Raw genomic sequence first — 20,873 nt, 5'->3', positions numbered from 1 at the left:
GACCTTTGTCCAAACGATTCGCTCAAGTTGGTCCCATACGGTTGTTTGTAAATTTATCATTGACTCTCCGCCGTATGTCAGGATGGGTGCGACGTTTTGTTTGTAAAAAGTTACGATTGGTTTAATGGAATATTTCCCACATTTTTTATGAAGTACTAGTCCTTGACGCGCTAGAGAGTGTGCTTTGCCTTTCAGATGGTCAATCCATGGTTGCTCGACAGTAGATTTATTGAGCCAGACCCCTAAGTATTTGATTGTTTGAACTTGCTCAATTTTTTCCTTACGTAGAAAGAACAATGGTATTTTCTGAGTGGGGCCCAATAGTCTAGATATTGTCATGATCTTAGTCTTTTTGGTGTTTATTTCCAGCTGATGTTTGTCCATGTATTCTTGAATATTGTTCAGGGCTGTCTGTAGGCCTCTTGGTGTTTTGGCAAATATTGCAATATCATCAGCATAGAGTATCATTGGGATTGCTGTCGAGTTTAATTTTGGTGGATTCATTTGTGGGGTAGCTATTGTCTCTTCAAAATCTGAGGTAAACAAGTTGTACAGGGCTGCAGCCAATGGGCAGCCTTGTTTAAACCCATGCCATGGATTTACCGGTTTCGTTACAAGGCCACTCTTGCTTAATCGTATCTGCACTTGTGTATTTGAATATAGCAACCTTATTGGTTCAAGTATGTTTTTTGGCCAGCCCCATTTTGACAATTTCTCCCATACGATGTTTCTGTTGATTTTGTCAAAGGCGAGATGCAGGTCAATGAAGGCCGCACATGTAGGAGTGCTGGATCTGATGGTTTCATGTTTAAGCAGGTTTAGGATGAGTAGATTGATGTTGGTCCCAACGTTTTTTACAAAGCCGGTTTGACGGGTGGCATGTCTGTTCGCTGTGGTGGCCCATTTGTTCAGTTTGAGGAGGAGGATGTTTGCAAAGAATTTTCCCAAAGGGTCTAATAGCGCAATGAGCCTGTACTTAGATGGATTTTCAGTTGGCCCTTGCTTATAGATAGGGATTATTATCGTTCTTTGCCATGAGGCAGGGATATGTTTTGTATGATTTACCAAGTCAAATAAGTGGATACAGAAGGCTGCCCATGTGTCAGGGTTATTTTTTATAATGGCATTTCATAGACCATCTGGTCCAGGGGCCCGAGATACATTTAGTTGGCATATTGCATCATTTATATCCGCAGGGTCCCACTCAAACGTCCAGTTAGCTTGCGGGCTTATTGGTTAATCGTTGCCGACTGGTAAACGTTTTTGGTAAAGGTGGTGGTAATGATTTATCCAACTTGTCTCAGGGGCCTCAGAAATCATATTATCAGGTTATTTGTTGTTTCATTCAGCGGTTTCCAGAGGTCTTGTGAATTCCTCGTACCCATAGGTCTTAACATGGTCTCTGCGTCATTTTGTTCAAGAGTCATCTTCGCGTTTTTCAGCCAGTTCTCGTGTCTTTGTTTAATCTGTTTGATCTTATTATACTTAGCTGTATTAGGTTGTTTCATTAATTGCTTGATCTGAGTTGTTAGGGCTTTTTTCCTCAGGATGATCATGCGGCTGTATGCGTGGTGGTGTTCACTTCTCTGAGTGTGTATGGAAGCTGGTCCTTGGTGGAAATGTTGTAATATCCATTTATAGTTTAGTTTGGTTCGTCTGTCATCGTTGCGTTCTTAAATATATGCAGAAGGGACTTAGTTTCGGGTTGTGTTAGCTTCAATATCGTTGCCCTAAAATTGGCTTCCGACTCTGGTAGGTGTAGTTGCAGTGGTGGTTCTCTGCTGTTGGACCACGATCTAATCAAGATATAGTGGTCGCTATCCTTTGTGGCAATGTTTTCCATCCGGCGTAAGGGATCTTTAATATTCTCTGATCGATATATATAGTCGATGCTCCCAGTACTAGTTCCACGTAACCATGTTGGTATCAGGGAGCTGGAGGCTTCATTAAGGGCGTCAAGCCGATTCATGCTTCTGTATGTCATTTCTTTAGACCATCGCTGGGCACAGGATTCGAGCAGATGTTCTGCAAGCTCTTCACCATTGGAGGAGAAAAGATGTATGTTCAGGTCAATGCATGTGATAATTGTGATACCAGGATATTTCAGAGTGTCTTCGTCCATTGTTGTAAAAAAGGAGTCTAAGAAGAGATCGTCAGTTATTTTATTGGGATTCCAGTATAGATTGAAAAGACTCATGTATTGAGTGTGGCTGGTTGTCAGAGGATCTTGTCTGGAGTTCTTCCCAGGAATCCGATCTTGTTGTACAATAAGTCTTTGGATCCAGGGGTTGATGTTTTGTGCTTCTAATACATTTAAGTGAGTGCCCATTTTGATAAATGTTAAGAGATCGACGGAGGGGTGTGCTTTTTGCCAGCAGATCGCCGGATTCATGTAGGCAGTGTACCCATCGCATACTGGTTTTTGGTGTAACCATGTCTCTTGGAGGCATATAATCTCGGAATTTGTTAATTGAGCTCTTGTCGATTGGTAGAGATGAAGGTGGCCTCGAGTGTTCCATGAGCATTGTTTTTGGACTTCAAGTCCCATAATGCACTTCTGCATATTTTGCTCACACTGCCCCGCCCCCTCAAAATGGCACTCTCACAGTTTGGGAGCATTTGGAGAAAAAAGGGGAAATTCGGCTTGAGGTCAGGGTCCTACCACCAGCCCCCAAAAGGCCTGGGCTCTCTGGTTTGCCCCAGGGGAGGAGATCTGATGTGATTGCCACCAGGTGGCCCCAGCTGACCCTAGTTTGACCACTTGAAGGCACAGCTTCTACTCCACACTGCAGCCTCCCCTGTGCTCACCAGTCCAGTGTCTAAGCAGTTTTTCCTCCTCCAGGCCTTCCAGGTTTTCTCTGGCAACAATGGTCTCCCTCTCGCATCCCAGCACCCTTCAGCATCCCCAGCTCACTCAAAATGCTGTTTCTGGTGGCTGCTTTTATACTCCCAGCTAGAGTTGATTGGAGTCAGGTCTGAGTAGTTGTCCCTCCCTGCCTGACTCTGCCTGACCACATTATCGGGACAACATGGAGACTGCCCATAGGAATCCATGGCCCATGGATTCCGATGGGTAATCCTCGTGACTCCCATCTGCCTCTTCTTCGTCCCATTCCTTGGGTATTTCAATAGGGGAATGGGATTATGGGAATTGTGGTGTTCTACATTCTACAAAAAAGGGATAAAAAGGTTGTAGATTTTTGTCAGGCAAAGGGGGTTAAATGTAGGGTTGTTGAATAGTGGGTTTTGAGGAAAGAGTGGTAAAACTCATGTTGGAATTTAGGGATGCTCTTTGTTTTCCCTGATGGTTTTGCCTTTTCCTTACAGAAAGGTACTGGGGTATGATGGGACTCTGTTTGCAATATCCCATGAAAACTGAGAGGATGTCGGGTACGGGTGTATCGGAACGGGAGGCATACCATGTCTCAGACAAGGGTGTGTCTCCCATAGTCCCCAAGGGCCCCCTGCCCAAGTCATCCTTCCTCGCTCCTCCGCCCCCAGAGTTTGGATCCAAGAGCGATGGCCCTCCCCAGGTCACCTGAACAAAGGATCCTTGGGTATAACCAATGAGAAACGCCTCAGGTTTCTCACAGATGTTAGCAACCAAAGAAAACAAGTGTTTTACACAAAGTCCTGAGCTTGTTCCAGCTCACAGCTTTCTTCAGCTCCCTTCCCCAAGTATAGAACAGTCTTAAAGTTCTTTTTAGAGTTAGAAAACAATTCGGGCCTCATTACACGTTAGGCGGTAAGGGTTTACCGGTACCGGTAAGGGCACTGGTACCGGTAAATCCTTACCACCATACTACTAGTTCCCTTTGCGGGACCCGACTTTAACGGCTGGTTTTACCAGCCGTTAAAGTAGGGTGCCGCAAAGGGACCTTGGAGCTAATTACGGTACCGCAATTTGCGGTACCGTAATTAGCGCCTTCCCCATTCCCATTATGCCCTATGGGGGCAAAAATGGGAATGGGGAAGTGCCTTGGTGAAAGGGGAATTACCGCCCCCGCTCACCTTGGAGTAGGGCGGTAATTCCGCCATCCACCAAGGCGGACCCGGTAAAATACCAGCGGCAACCATGGCGCTAATAGCGCCATGGTTACCGCCTACCGTATATTGAGGCCCTTAGTCTTTTCAGATCTCAGGGTCTCCGTCCCTAAATTGGGACTCCTTCGACAAGTTCCAAGTTATATAATTCAAACAGCCTTGAAGTGAAATGTTCTTTGTCAAAACTCAGGGTTCCCTTCCCTAAGCTCCAAATGCCACACTTCAAAAGAAAACACAAAATGTTCTTGTCTTCCACAGTTTAGTTATTTTTGTTGTCAAATAATAGACAGCTTGATGGTTTTGTAGCTTTCACACATGTTGAAAAAGAAGCCACTGTTCTTTATAAATCACCTTATATTTCAGCATACTGTGGTTGGTTTAGAATTCTGGGCATTTCAGCACTTCACTGTATGATGGTTTGTCTGGATTTTAAATGTCCGTTCCTATTATTGACTTTAATCCGGTTAGTAATAAAGTTTTTATTCAGTTCGGTATTCAGTAATGAAATCTTGAGCTTAGGTTACTTTTTCCCTTCAGTTTGTGATTCAATAATTGTTTGTGTCACTTTAATTATGTAGTTCAATGTTTGGACATCTTTGAAAACGTATTTCTTGTCACACACAGTCACTCCAATGTAAAATATTTCCCTTTATTTAATAGTAAACAAATATAAGTGTTTGTTTCACTTTAATTAGTTTGTTCAGCGTTCTGAGATTTAAACAAAACGTGTGCTTTGCCACACGCGACCACTCTGATATAAAGTATCTCCTTTAGTTAAGTAACCATTCAATGTTCATATACGTTAAAAACCGTGTATCTCTCTACACGCTACCACTCCAAAACAAAGTATTTCAAGAAATGTTCAAGTTTACACACGAGCACCGGGGTTCCCTGTTTCCAGAAATTCGTTGGTGGCTTTGAAAGTTGATTCTGCAGCGCAGATCACACAGCCTTCTCTCTTCATTGTCGGGCTCCAGTTCCTGCACCTCCGACACTCCTGGGGTGGCCCTGCACCACAGGGGAATGAGTATGTTGAATTGAAAGGAAAGGGGCAGCCTTCCAGCAGAGCTTCCTTCACCTTTCCCGCTCTGCTCCAGGAGAACCCCACTTCCACGCAAGATTGGAGGGTCCTCTGCTTCCTGCACCAGCCTCCTGGTCCTTCTTTTGTCGTTTTCCGTTGTCTCTCTTGCTGCTGGGCAGGGCTCCATTTATACACCTTGTGAGAAACCTGAGCGACTTCTCCAAGGAAGGCCCCAAGGTTTCTATTGTAGGGGAGGCATGGAATCACAAGTATGACACTGACACAATGGGTATAATCTGTAAAACCTTCATGGAAATTGTTGGGGTTGGAGAAACTCCTACTTTGCCCAATACCTAACATGAGAGTAGTCTCGACCATCAAATAATAAATAAAGCAGTCCTAGTGGAGTCTGTCAAATCAAAATGGCCTATGCTAATAAAACCTAATGCCTACTCTATCTCTTGTACAAAAAGTGTAAATAGGTGAAATGTATGCAAAAGGAAAAATCAGTGTTCACATGAATAAATGTGGTTAAACCAGCTCTCCTCCCCACATTAGACCTCAAGAAGTAAGGCTGTCCCTGTAGGCAGGATGACACACTCTGGCTCGGCTTCCAATACACTAAACAGTTCCAGAACGTGGATCGAGGCCCGTCTGGCCTTCCACATTTAGTTCTCTTTTCTCCGTTTCCAAAATAACATTTCAACCAAATGGTTCACAAAGGTCCCCCTCTGGTGGGCTCAGACCTCCCACGATAACGTTCAACACAAACCTTCAAGGTAGGCTCCCTTCCCCAAGCTTATTTCACTTCGGGTATCCTTCTGTCAGGCTCAGACCACTTTCAGATGTCAAAGACTTTCGAATGTGTGTGGTTTACTTTTCAGGCCACTGCAGGACCACTTTGACTCAAAGTTTACTGTTCAACGTTCACTTTCCCCTTCTCTAGGAGATGAACTTCTTTATTTCACTTTTGATGTTCACACGCTTTATTGCTTCCAATAAATTACTTTTCATTGAGACTTTTGAGTGGGCTACTTCCTTTAGCTGGACCACTCCATTACTTAGTATAACTGATTTCGCAGCTATCTTTTACTTCAAAGTTCATTCACAGGTCTGCCTTTCCCCGCGTCTCATCCACACACGTGCAACCTTCACTTGCAATATAATGTTGCTACTTCAAACTTTAACACACCAGTCTCTCAGGTCGCTTGCCAACTAACCGGCTGTGTGTGTCTCCTTCTTGGTTTTGCGATATCCGATTCACGAGTCAGGTTTAGTACCATAGGCTTGGCCTCGCCTCGCCAACTCTGCTGTTCACCTGGGTGTGAGGAGCGTTGCTTGCATCCTTTAAACACAATGCAGTCTTCACTTGTGGGATCTGGCCTTCTCTACGTGTTTTCTATGGACTGTCTGAGGCAGGGACCTCCGTTAAGGAACTCTTGGGGGTTTTGACCCACTGCTCTCACCCCTTGATCTGTTGCTGTGCTCCAGTAGCTTTGCCTTCGCCCCTAAAGTTCTGCTCATATTTGTGTTCTGCCTTGCTCAGAGTGCGTCTTTTAGTTCTGTTGTTTATTCGTGTGAGGAAAGCTAATTGGTATCAGGTGTATGCACTTAGCGTCAAGTGCCTGACTTTGCCTGACCCGATTAGCGGGATATGTCCAGTACGATGTGTGAAAGTTAATTTGTCACTCTCAGTCACCCTCTTCCCCTGCCCAGTGTTTGGGTAAAAAGGGGGGGAGTTGTGACGTTGGTAAATCCTAAAGAATAGGAGGGGTTAGATAAACAAAAGAGGGGGGATACTGCGTCTCATCATCAGCTGCTTGTTGAGACCCAAACGTCAGATAGGAGTCACCCAACTAGGAGAGGACAAGGTTCAGAGAGCCCACACAGTAGTCGAAGAATTCTTCCTACGGTTGTAACTCTCTGCTGTTCAAAACAGAAACAGAGAGATCTCACAGTGGAAAGAGGAGACACGCCCACGACTCACTGGCTGTAGGAAAAGGACAACTTCAGTGCTCTAAATCAATATACTGAAGAACCCCTCACCCCCAATACCAAGAGATCCACCTTGATTATATGCAAGAATGGAGCAGGTCAGTCTTGGGCGATGATGGTATGTCACCAGGATCCAAATACTGGATTACATGACAGATAACCAATGGAGGTCAAAATGATAACAAGATAGAACTAAACAGAATCTGGAACAGGTGTGCAGTTTCTTACCATGATAGAATTTGACAGCGGATGGTGTGTCTCTGTGTTGTTGTCCCAAAGGTCCGGCAGGATAAGGTGGCAAGGTTCAATCCCAAGATAGTACCCCGACGGCACGAGGACGCCTAGGTAAGTCCAGGTAAGTTCCAAGCCTATCCCGACATCACGAGGACGTCTCAAGCACCTTCAGAAAGCGTCTCTAGTCCTGGTGCTAATGGAACACAAGAGATGATGGAAGAGGAATCCTAGATGGCGTGGACAGTGCCTTTATGGTAGTTGAGAAATGCGCAGCCTGTTGAGTCTTGGCAAACAACAAAATGTGAGGACAATGTACTGTTCAGACTTGTATGAAATAGCAATCCGTATAACACTCCAGGTGTGGTAACGTGTGGGCAACGTAGTGAGCAGGGGTGAGGCAATTCTGTCTGTGTAACACTCCGGGTCTGTCAACGTGCAGGAAACGTAAGGTTCAAAGGATAAGGCAGACTCAGTCCGTGTAGCAATCCAGATTGGGAGTATTGCTGGCAGAACAGAAACAAATCTGGGAGGCAGAAAAGAACCAGCAGAAGTCTGCGTCGGAGCCGGGAAGTCAGCCAAGAGAGGGATTGAAGCAAGCTGAGGGAATAAGGGAACAGGGTAGTGAAGCAGGAAACAAAGGAAATAAACTGGGACAGGACAAACAGGCAAAGTCTTGAGAGGACGGAACTAAGCCAGGACCAAAGGTCTCGCAACTTCAATCAGAAGCACCTGATTGCAGCAGGGGGCGGGTTTACATAGTGCGAAGCACGCGTCTCTGAGCGACACGACCCGCAGCTGGTCAATTACTTCCGGGTGCATGGTTTGTATACAAAAGTGTTCCTTGTCTCCATGGCAATATGTATCGAGACAGGGATGGAGAGCGCCATTGGAGCAAAGAACGGGCGTGGTTACCAGCGGATATTCTTTTGCTGATTTTACCCTGATATTTATGTCTGAAACAAAGTTTCACTTTAGAGCAGGGATTTTGTACCAGATTCCTGACACTGCCTAACCCCCACTCCCCAAAGGCCCTTCACCCAGGTGATCCTCCCACACTGGTCCAGCTCCAGGAATGGATCCAAAAGGGATGGCCGTGTACCACCACCTGGATAACAAGTCCCCGAGCACTAACGGGTGAGACACCCTTTGGTTTTTCACACTATATTCAGGTGGCCAGGGTGGGCCATCACTTTTGGATCCCAAAACTGGGGGTGGACAAGCAAGGGAGGATCACCTGGTATGGGGAGTCTGGCCTAATACATCTGTGAGACACTCAGGTGAGATGTGGTATCCTCTTAGGGTGACAGGGGGTCAAGAGGACATCCCTGACGCCTTTATAGGATATTCAGGTGTAGTTGGAAATTGAAAGTGGAGCAAATTTTGAAGGGGAGAGATATTAAGATTGATGAATTAATGTGCAATCCGTCAAAGGTCAAGAAGAAGCCCCAGGCCTGGGACTGGATTGATACTGAAGAGCGATGTGGTAAAGATAAATTGGGGCGCATAATGATTGAAGATGGAAAAGGTTTGAACGTGCTTCCCAAATACTTTCAAAAGTTCCCCTCCCCAAAGATTCGAGATATACTCCTTATATGTTGTCTAAACATTCTAGACACTAGGGAGGTGCAGTGGAGGAGGAAGATAGCCGGGCTTCTAAATCCGTGGTGCAGATTCTGTAAAGTGGTTGAACTGGTGGAATGTCCTATGCATCTGATAATGGCTTGTAAGTCTCTAATTGAAGTGCAAACAGGACTGGTAATTGCTGTAATGAAAATGCAAGAATTTGTGCAGGAAATGGAGAGGTGGAAATAATGAGTCACCCTGTTAAGTGGACAAATTGAGAGTGAGAACTATGAACTCGCACAAGCAAATGGCTTATGAACTATGAAGGGTGGACTCGGATGGGTTATTACCTATGGTGGCTTCCTTCTTTTAGATTGTAAAGGTGATTGTCACGATGATGATGCTGTAAATATCAAAGGTTTTATGATATCTTGTTAACAATATATTTGTTCTCGATTACTAAACCAATAAAACATTTTAATAAAAATAAATTTAAAAAAAACAAATTCAGGTCTACCTCTCTTGGATAAGGATGATAAATCCAATTATAATGGAATAACAAAGGTAGGAAAACACAGGAACCAGAGGAACCAGAATCTGTTTGGCTATAACATAAATAGGTCATTCCCTAACTTAAGCCAGAGAACTTCTTATGCCTATCAGTCCAACTATTACAAATCATCAGTAAAGAAAGATGGAATGGGGAAAGGGGAATTGCCCTAAAATAAATCAAGCTGGGTGTTCCCCTTCTCCACAGACACCACCATCTTCTTAACCTGTGCCCTGCAAATACCCTCAGTGGTCTTGTCCTATCTCCCCCTCCCCATTTACAACAAATACTGGGATGAGGAAGAGGCAACTGGAAGTAGTGAAGATTTCCCATAGGAATAACATGGGGAGTGTAAGGGAAACCCGCTGTAGAAAGAAATTAAGCTGTCCCATTGATGGAGTCAGGCAGAGTCCGGTGCTTACTAATTATCACTCACACCGGACTCCACTTCACTATTTTCACAACTATAAAAGGTGTGGTTCTACAAAGGTGGCAGAGCGAGCTGGGGATGTTGTCTGGACCAGAGAAGCCAACGAGCAGAGAGCAGCATGATCGACGACCCAGAGGAGAACAGCATGCCGAGACACTGGCCCAGCATTGGTGAGGGGCTGCAGCGTGACTAGGGAGCCGTGTCTCCAGGGAGCCAGAGCGAAGCACCCTGCAAGCTGCTATTGTCGGTCGTAACATTGGTCGTTCCCTTTGGGACCTGTGCCGGCCCCAAGGGTGCCTGAGGGGCAGGTGGTGAGACCTGACCTCAAGCCCACTCAACCAGAAGGGACCGCTTGTCGACGTGCTGCTGCCCGGGTGAGTCTCGTGAGAGAGAGAGACTCAGGAGCATGCGGCTAACTGAAGCGGAGAAGACGAAAAAAGAATGCATTAAGCAGCACCCAGTGGAAAGGAAGAAGGAAATGAAAGAAACTAGTAAAGCAAAGTGAAATGAAAGAAAAGTGACAAGATAAGAGAAAGTAAGAAAAGCAGAACACGCAAGCAGCGCGAAGTGAAAGAACTAGAATAAAGAAGGCACGAGCGACCTAAAATGAGAGAGAAGGGTGCAAGTGACCCTGCAGAGTGGAAAGTGTGCAAGTATGCACATGAAAGCTGGAAAAGGTGCCAGTAAGAAGACAGGAAAACAGAGAGGAACAGGGAGGAAATTAAAAAGAGGGGTTAAAGCTTGGAGTGGTCGCGCTTAGGAAGAGCAAAGAACCTGTCGTGTTCGAAAGTCTGTGATGCTATCCCTTGAAAGAACTGTTTATGCAACAAGGGCACCTCTTGACAAGCAGAAATTGTGTTTGAACTTGAAAGAGGCCTAAGCTTGGGAAAGGGAACCTTTAGATGGCTCTCAATGTGGAATCTTGATTATTTTGTGCTACTGAAACAGTTGAAGCGTGGGGAAAAGAACCCTGAGACGCTTAAAGAAGTACTTTGTTTTTTTTTTGGTTATATTTTGAACTTGGAAGGACTAAAGCTTGGGGGAAAGGAGCCCAAGGCATAAAGACATTGACGTTGTTTGAACCATGGAAAAGGTCCTTCTGAGTAGTCCATGTTTCATTGAACTCATATCTTTTTGAATCTGACCATTCTACACCTGGTGAGAAGACAACCTGAAACCAATTCTGGTTTCCTATTTTTGTTGAACCACTACTTTTTGTTTTCAAAAGCCTTCCTAACACATTTTTGTTAATGTGTGAGGGCAAGCATAGGTTTAGACACAGGCAGATTTTATTTTGGGCTCTCAGACATCAACGGCCCTTAGAAACATCAGTTAAGGAAGCCATCCCTTTAGTGTTAGGGCCAGTAAGGCGTTACACCAACCAAGGAACGTTAGTCAATAAAGGTTTTTAAATGAATATCTTTGAGTCTATGTCTGTCTTGATACAATGCCGGTCTCACAACCTGCAGTCCTGTAACAGGCTGCAGGTGTGGATGGTTGTTCCACTTTCCCTGATTACAATTAAAGGGACATGCCTGAGCTTCACTGCTGTCAGTAGGCCTTTTCCTCATCCCCGTAGTAGAGTGATAAAAGAGCATAGTTTTCATTGTTCTTAGTTGCCTCTTCTACATCCCAGTACTGTCAATTGTCAGTGGTGGATAAAGGAGGGAAGCTGACTTATAATAGCCCATGAAGGTTGGGGCAGGTTTGGGTTGGTTATCAGTAGGATAAGGGGGATACCATACGGGCCCCTTATTCTTTCTCACCCTCCTTTTGGGTCTTCGAGGCTTGCCATTTCACCTGATGTTATCCTGACCAAAGGGAATGGGGTAACAATATCTCACAAAGACTTCTGATAGTGAGGGTTCATCACAAAATGGAGAGTGGGAAATACAGCATCTCACCTGAAGATACTGTATTTCCTTTCCCCACGCACCCTCGAACCAGGTGATCCTCCCTCGCTTCTCCACCCCCCAGGGTCAGGATCCAAGAGCGATGGCCTTTCCCTGGCTCCCTGAAAAGAGGACCGAAAGGAATTAGAAGCGAGAATACCCTCAGGTTTTTCACATACCCATCCCCTAGAAAAACGCCCTCCCGCACAAGGGACTGATGTTGTAGGGTTTTGAGAGGGTGATTCCTGCTGTAACTTTTTGTGGATCTCAGTTTAGTTTAGTTTCTTTATTTGTACCGTGCACCAAACCCTGAGGTAACTAGTCCCATACATCATTATCTGCTTCAAATGTATCATTTCGGCAAGTGTTAGAGGGAAAAGATGAGGTCTGGGAAGGATTAACTGTTAGGAATTCGACCATCCGCACAGGGAGAGTGCACTTGCCTGGGCTTTTGGATTTTTGTTTATTTAAAAAGAGTGACTGATGGGAGATCAATGTCACAACCCAACTTAATGGAGGGGAAGAGAGATCGACACTCTCCGCCGAACAACGGAAGCCAAATGAATTTGACCCTCCCACTGTGGTTGGCACAGGCGATAACAGGGCACCACGTGGCAGCCAATGGGGGAAGAGGGTTAGGGAGAGGTTGTGGATAGGACAGGGGAAATTAGCAACACCGGATAGAGGGTAAGGAACTCCTACAGTGGATAGGACTGGGGAAGCATGGGGAAAAAACCCTAACCTGTCTAACACATAAACCATTTAGTAGTACAATTACCGTACTACTCAATAACCTCCAGATCCTGCCTATCATAAGCAATAGTAGACCTTAATACATGTACTACCCCTGACTTATGCCCCCATGACACATATAGCAAGCGACAGACTGAAACAAACAATAGGGATTACTTCCCACATGATCATATAAGTACACATGGCCCTTTGGGCAGCATAAGCAACATACACAACAGATATGGAGCCCCACTAGTTAATTGCACTAGCACAGCATTCCCAGAGTCCTTTTTAGCCATGTTTGTTTGTTTGTTTGTTTGTTTAGTATTTATTATGCGCACCGGACCATGGAGTATAAGGGTGCAAAGGCAACAAGATGTACAGCTTAGAGCATAGTTATAGGTTATAGGTTACAAGGTCATTGGTTACAGGCATGTAATACATGTGGCAGGTAACAGGCAGGTGGGAGCACGTTCATGCATTCATTTAACATTTGTTGTCGTCAACCAATTGATCACATTTTGCCTGAATTTGGTAAAAGATTGTTCTAGCCTCACAGTGATGGGTAGTTCATTCCACAATTGACCGGCTTTGACTGGGAAGCTAGCTCCGCCTATGGTGGCAAGTTTAAATCTGGGTACTTGGAGGCGATTGGTGTTGGCTAGTCTTGTTTGTCTTGTGGAGTGTGTTCTGGTGAATCTGTCCTTTAAGTATTGTGTGGCTTTATTATAAAGTGATTTGTATGTGAGGGATGCAGTTTTGAGTCTGATTTTCTCGTAGGTGGAGAGCCATTTATGTTTCCTTCTTGTTTCTGAAATGTGTTCTCTCTTGGGAATGTTCAATGCAGCTCGGAGGGCATTGTTTTGCTGTATCTGAATTTTGTTAATGGTGGATTTAGTGGCTCCTATGTACAATGCGTTACAGTACTCTAGTTCGGAGATGATTAGGGCTCTGGCTAATGTTAGACAACTGTGCTGGGATAAGAATTGTGTCATGACCCGGAGAAATTGCCCCTTCTGGACCTCATGGTCATTGTCACGAAGGGCTTATACTCCTTCTTCCTCCCAACATGGCCGTACCAAGCTCCGTGCTACGCACTAGCTTTCACGTCGTGGCACGTACTATAAATTGGTCACGCCCCTGCGGGTCCGCGCGTCTCAATGCTATCTTCGGTAGTGACCCGACATGTGCTTACTCTCTACATTGATTTCCTTGATCCTCTTGCTTCCTTCCTTGCCTTTATCCTGTTCCCGGATTTCCCCCCCTTCTTACTCGTTCTTCGCTAATCCTGGATACCCTGGAACCACGAACTTCCCGGAACTCTGAACGCGTCCTGCAACCTGACGAGGCTCGGGCGAGCCTATTCAAGCCCCGAACCATCCACAGGAAGAGTCCTGCGGCCGAACAAGGGAGATCCCGATCACAGGTGAGACGGGGGGAGATTTACAACAGTTTGAGACGCCAAACGATCAATACGGATTCTACCATGGAGAATGCTATTCAGGACCTGATGCCCGGAATGCAAGAACTTTCCACAGAGATGCAGAATTTAAAAGCCGAGAATGCGGCGCTAAAACAGCTTGTCTTGTCACGTGACTCCGCGAACAAGGACAGCGTACTATTGGGAGGAGTGGTTGATAAATACGACGGTTCAACAAAGACCTTACTGTAACGCTCACCTTGCTCCCAGGGAGGCGCTGACCTGGTCTGGATAGCTGTGACCTCTTCAAGCGTGATGCGCAGGATTCGAAACACCGACTGAACTGGACCCCCAAATCTGGCTTGTCTGGCCCGTAGAAAAATCTTTCTTAATGTTTGAATGGATGAGCTCTCCATCGTGCTTCTGGTGCAGGGGTGCGTATTTGACCAGTTACTTCACTGGTTTCGGAAGGCGAAATGCCGTAAATATGCAGTTTAAAAAGTTCCAGAGTAGAGTCTTCTCTTTGTTTGCTTTTCTTAACCTGCAATCTGTCCTTATTTTCAGGTGCAGAGTGGAAGTGATGCTTCGAGGGATATTGCCGGAGATAAACTCAGGTGAGTTTGTGATAAAATGATCCCTTTAAATGTCTTTGAATCCCTCTAGTAATGTCTTTCTTTTTTCCCTTTAGGGGCCGGGGTGCGGTACCAGGCCAAGAAGTGGCGCCGACCCGAAATGAGGAGTGGTTCCGTCAAATATGGCCAGGTAAGTCTTGTGACGGAAAATCAGGCTTTCCTCATTTGTTCCTCCTGCTCACCTTTTGTCTCTTCTTCTCTCCTGCAGGTGCAGAGATGTGGCGGAATGCCCAGAAGGTCGTGGTGGATAGTGAAGAGCCCACGAGGCAGGTGAGTGATGCGCAGCGCTGCAAAGTAGCGCGATGCTTTTAAAGAATGTCTATCTTCAGGATCGCTGGCGTGATGGTTCCGGACACAGGTAGGAAGTTAGATTAAGTCCTTGGTTTTCACCTTTTCTCTTCCCTTCCTTCCTTTCAGGTATCCCAAGATCGAGGAGGGCGTGGCTGGAGGCAAGATGCAGGAGCAGGCACGGTGAGCGTTAAGCTGCTAGATGCAGAGCAACGCGGAGCACGTGTGGCAGTCCGAGCGTGGTTTAAATAGCCTTGGAAGAAGTTCCAGGTAAGTATTCTTCCACGGTCCCCACCCAAGTAAAATAGTTCCTTTGATAAAATAGTCCCTCCTAAGCCTCATTTGGCTTGAGGCTTCATGCAGCATGATCTGCGTCAGGTAAGTGCACCAAACACCCTCTTTTATGAGCCTGGAGCCTATGGCGCCAGGACTGATGTCCAACATGAGCCTGGCGCCAAAGGCGCCAGGACAAAGTCCAAAGAGCCCTATTAGGGGCCGCTGGGCTTTTACTGAGGGCATGATGCCTGCTCCTGGGGGTGCTGGGCCTGTCCTGGTGCTCCGGGGGTAGGCATCATGACAGCACTCCCCCCCAAGGCCCCTCCCAAGGTCGTTCCCTCTGGAGGTTTCGGTTTGTTTGGGAAATCCCGATGGAACTTTTTTACCAGCCGAGGTGCATGTACGTGGTCGCTGCGTTCCCAAGACCTTTCTTGAGGCCCGTACCCTTTCCAATCAATTAGATAGAAAAGTTTTGATTTTGAAATTTTAGAATCCAAAATGTTCTTCACCTCGAATTCAGGCTCCCCATCTATCTGAATTGGTTCTGGTGGCTCTATTAATCTGGTTCCTGGTTGCACTGGTTTCAAAAGTGACACATGAAAAACCGGATGAATCCGCATGTTAGCTGGCAGATCGAGCTTGACTGCCACTGGATTAATGATAGCTTTGATCGAATAAGGGCCCAAATACCTTGGATTAAAAGTTCGAGGTCCCTTGAGCAATAAATGTTTGGTAGCCAACCATACTTGGTCTCCTATTTGGTATGAAGGCGCCTCCTTCTGATGCAGATCTGCATTTTTCTTGTATTTCTCTTTCGCTTGTTGCAAATGGGCAGTTGCATTCTTGAATGCTTGAGTTATAGTGGAATGCAAATGGTCTACTGCGGGCATTTCAAGGCTCAGAGGAGAGTCCAGGTCTGAAGTACGAGGGTGATGTCCATGTAGGGTGTAAAAGGGGCTTTGTCCAGTTCCAGAGTGCACTGAGTGATTGTATGCATATTCGGCCACCCATAACAAATCCTTCCAATTACCCTCCGATTGGTGCAACATACACCGTAGGTATTGTTCAAGGGTCTGGTTCGTTCTCTCCGTCTGACCATCGGTCTGTGGGTGATGGCTGGTTGAGAGTCTTACGTCGATTTGTGCCAGTTGACAACACCTTTTCCAAAAATGTGAAATAAACTGGCTTCCCCGGTCGGAGACTAATATGGACAGGAATCCATGCAAGCGGATGATATTTTCGAGGAATTCCTTAGCAAGGACAGAAGCTGAAGGTAATCCTTTCAACGGAATAAAATGAGCCATTTTAGAAAATAGATCCACCACAACCAGAATAGTATTGTATCCATTACAAGGGGGCAGGTCCATGATAAAATCTAGTGACAAGGTGTGCCAAGGCGCTGGTGGAATGTCTAAAGGCTGAAGAAGACGGGTTTTGTCTTTTGGCCTTTGTTTTGGGCGCAAACTCTACAGGACATCACGAATGATTTAATATCCTTTCGCCAGGAAGGCCACCAGAATTGTCGTTTAATTTTTTCCTCAGTTTTGGCAATGCCAGGATGTCCTTCCATCAGGGTATCATGATGACAGGAAATAACCAGTTCTTGTAATTCCTTTTCTGGCAGAAATAAGCATCCTTGGAAGTAAGGTAGGCCATCGTTGACCGAAAAGTAAGACCCCCTTTGGATCCAATCCTGCAAGGCGGTAGAGTCCAGGAGTTGTTTTACTCGTGCTTGAATGTCTTCAAAGGTTTGTAAGGAGGTTAATCCCAAAATTCTTTGCTCGGGAATGATCGGCACAGGTTCTGAATTGGTGTCTATTTCTCCCATTCCTATTCTAGATAGTGCGTCTGCTTTTCCATTCTTACAGCCGGGACGGTAAGTGATTACGAAATCAAACTCAGCAAAGAACAAAGCCCATCGGAGCTGACGTGATGATTGAGCCTTGGCAGTCTTTAAATATTGTAAATTTCGGTGATCAGTGATCACGGTGATGGTGTGCCTGGCACCAAGAAGATAATGCCGCCAAGCCTTAAAGCCTTAAAGGCGGACTTAATGGCTAATAATTCCTTATCGGTAATTGCATAATTTACCTCAGGCGGTGAGAACTTTCTGGACCAAAATGCTACAGGATGCAGTTGGTTGGTTTCAGGGTCTCTCTGAGACAGGACAGCTCCCATGGCTAAACTGGACGCGTCAGTTTCGACTATGTATGGGAGATCGGGACGCGGGTGCTTCAAAATAGGTGCAGACGTGAATTTAGCTTTCAATTCCTGAAAGGCCTGTTCGGCTTCCTTGGTCCATTCGAAACGTTTATTTTTACGCAAGAGTGCAGTGATGGGTTGTACTACACGTGAAAATTCCGGAATAAATCTGCGATAAAAATTGGCAAAACCAAGCATGCTTTGGACCCCTTTTACCGAGCTAGGAGATGGCCATTTGAGAATGGCCTCCACTTTCCGTGAGTCCATTCGGACCCCATTAGGTGTCAGGATGAATCCAAGAAACTCCACCTCGGTGGTATGGAAAACACACTTTTCCAGCTTAGCAAACAGTTTGTGCTGGCGCAATTTCTCAAGGACGGCCCAGACATGCTTTCTGTGATCAGATTCCAAAGTGGAGTACACAAGAATGTCATCGATATATACGACAACACAAACATTGATAAGTTCCCGAAGGACATCGTTCATGAAGAATTGGAAGGCAGCAGGCGCGTTGCACAACCCAAAAGGCATCACCTGGTATTCGAATAAACCATATTTTGTACGGAAGGCCGTTTTCCATTCGTCGCCTTCTTTTACTCGCACCAGATGATGAGCCCCCCGGAGATCTAACTTGGTGTATACGCAAGCGTCCTTCACCTGGTCAAGGAGTTCAGGGATCAAAGGCAGAGGGTAACGGTTTTTAACCGTTATCTGGTTCAATGCGCGGTAGTCGATACAAGTTCTAAGGTCGCCTTCTTTTTTGGGCACGAAGAACAAAGCCGAGGATGCCGGGGACTTTGACGGGCGAATGAAACCATTGGCTAGGTATTGATCTAAATATTGTCTCAAATGACGGTTCTCAGGTTCAGTAAGGGCATAAATCCTGCTACAAGGGGGTTGTGCACCGGGCACCAGATCGATTTGGCAATCGTACGATCTGTGGGGGGGTAACGTGTTGGCCTGTTCCTTTTGGAAGACATCCTGAAAGTCTTGGTTTCCGGAGGTAGTTGCATGGAGACAGAGTTTACAGATGCTAGACTAATCTTCAGATTTTCTGGGTAGCAGGTTTGTGCACAATCCGGGAAGGTTATTCTCTTTGCTCGCCAATCAATTCGAGGATTATGTGTCTCTAACCAAGGAATTCCAAGAATAACCTGAAACTGTGGGGCCTTGATTACGTCAAACACAACTGCCTCCCGATGGCCGTCCGGACCAATAAGAGTCACCTCAGTAGTGGAATGTGTTACCGGTCCTGAGGCAATTTCAGTTCCATCAACTGTGGTGATGACATCTTTGCTGGTTTTTGGACGCAGAGGGAGGTTAATCCTAGAGACCAATTCACGATCCACATAGTTTCCTATAGCCCCACTATCGATGTATGCCTTTATTGCATGCAACCGCTTAGGCTGTTCCGGATCTACGGGAACCATTGGCACAATGAAATGCGAGGTCTGAGAGTTAGTTTTCAAGCTCGGCAAGCGGACCCCTACGCTTGTCGGGCCGAGTCGTTTCCCGAAACAGAGTCTTCATGGTTTTTATCAGCGGCTCCTACCACCTTCTTGGGCGGTTTTGCCGGGCAATCTCGTAGAAAGTGTCCAGAGTTCCCACAATAAAGACATCATTTTAACTGCCGCCTCCTTTCACGTTCCTTTTGGGTTAAAGGTCCTCTAACCCCTCCAATTTGCATAGGCTCTGAGACATCGGCACCCTTGGGAGTGACGTGGGTCTTGACCAACACCCGGGTTTCAAACTTGGACCGATCCGCTTTTCGGTTTTGGAGCCTGTGATCCAATTGGACCACTAAGTCTATATATTCTGTGCATTCTTGGGGCGGATTTACAACTTGGGCCAAGACATCTTTAAGTTCTCCACGTAGATCCCGATAGAATAATGTGATTCATTTATCCTCTGGCCACCCAGTTTCCACGATTAGTCTGTTAAAGGTTGCTATGTAGGAGAGGAGATCTTGGTTGCCCTGTCGCAGGGATAGAAGTTCATCATCGAGAGCTTGTCCCTGAGAATGTCGAGCAAATAATCTCTCCATGCTTGCTTGAAATCTTTGGAAATCCCGGAGGATTGGGTCATCTTGAGTAACCAGTGGTACTGACCAATCGGCAGCACAGCCGCTAAGGTATGACAACACAAAAGCTACCTTGGTCTGGTCATTAGGGAAGGCCCCAGGTCTGCATAGGAAGTGCAAACGACATTGATTCATGAATACGGCGAACCGTTTGGGGTCCCCAGCAAAGCGTTCAGGTGGGGCCAGCGGCATATTTCCAGGTAGATTGATTTGCACAGGGTTACTTGAAGCCACAGGAACAGAATTCCCCCCGGAACCAGGTAGAGGGGTTTGCCCAGCTTGACCTTGCAATACCTGCCTAGCCAGGTCATCAGTTCGTTCCTTAGATATGATTATTTCCCTCCTGAGGGCATTAGTCTCTTGACCAATCGGCAGCACAGCCGCTAAGGTATGACAACACAAAAGCTACCTTGGTCTGGTCATTAGGGAAGGCCCCAGGTCTGCATAGGAAGTGCAAACGACATTGATTCATGAATACGGCGAACCGTTTGGGGTCCCCAGCAAAGCGTTCAGGTGGGGCCAGCGGCATATTTCCAGGTAGATTGATTTGCACAGGGTTACTTGAAGCCACAGGAACAGAATTCCCCCCGGAACCAGGTAGAGGGGTTTGCCCAGCTTGACCTTGCAATACCTGCCTAGCCAGGTCATCAGTTCGTTCCTTAGATACGATTATTTCCCTCCTGAGGGCATTAGTCTCTTGACGAGCGGCATGTATTTCGGCCCGTAATTCCCCCAGTAATCGGGCCAACATATCAGTCTCAGAAGTTTCCATAGCGCCTGGGTGGGAATTTGTAGGATGGCTTCGCGTTCTGTAACGCTCACCTGGCTCCCACGGAGATGCTGACCTGGTCTGGATAGCTGTGACCTCTTCAAGCGTGATGCGCAGGATTCGAAACACCGACTGAACTGGACCCCCAAATCTGGCTTGTCTGGCCCGTAGAAAAATCTTTCTTAATGTTTGAATGGATGAGCTCGCCATCCTGCTTCTGGTGCAGGGGCGCGTATTTGACCAGTTACTTCACTGGTTTCGGAAGGTGAAATGCCGTAAGTATGCAGTTTAAAAAGTTCCAGAGTAGAGTCTTCTCTTTGTTTGCTTTTCTTAACCTGCGATCTGTCCTTATTTTCAGGTGCAGAGTGGAAGTGATGCTTCGAGGGATATTGCCGGAGATAAACTCAGGTGAGTTTGTGATAAAATGATCCCTTTAAATGTCTTTGAATCCCTCTAGTAATGTCTTTCTTTTTTCCCCTTATGGGCCGGGGTGCGGTACCAGGCCAAGAAGTGGCGCCGACCCGAAATGAGGAGTGGTTCCGTCAAATATGGCCAGGCAAGTCTTGTGACAGAAAATCAGGCTTTCCTCATTTGTTCCTCCTGCTCACCTTTTGTCTCTTCTTCTCCTCTGCAGGTGCAGAGATGTGGCGGAATGCCCAGAAGGTCGCGGTGGATAGTGAAGAGCCCACGAGGCAGGTGAGTGATGCGCGGCGCTGCAAAGTAGCGCGATGCTTTTAAAGAATGT

This window comes from Ambystoma mexicanum, chromosome 2p (assembly GCF_040938575.1).
Source record: "Ambystoma mexicanum isolate Mex_15411 chromosome 2p, UKY_AmexF1_1, whole genome shotgun sequence".
In the NCBI taxonomy this organism is placed as follows: Eukaryota; Metazoa; Chordata; class Amphibia; order Caudata; family Ambystomatidae; genus Ambystoma; species Ambystoma mexicanum.
The sequence above is the reverse complement of the archived record's forward strand: the minus strand, read 5'-3'. Positions refer to the sequence as shown.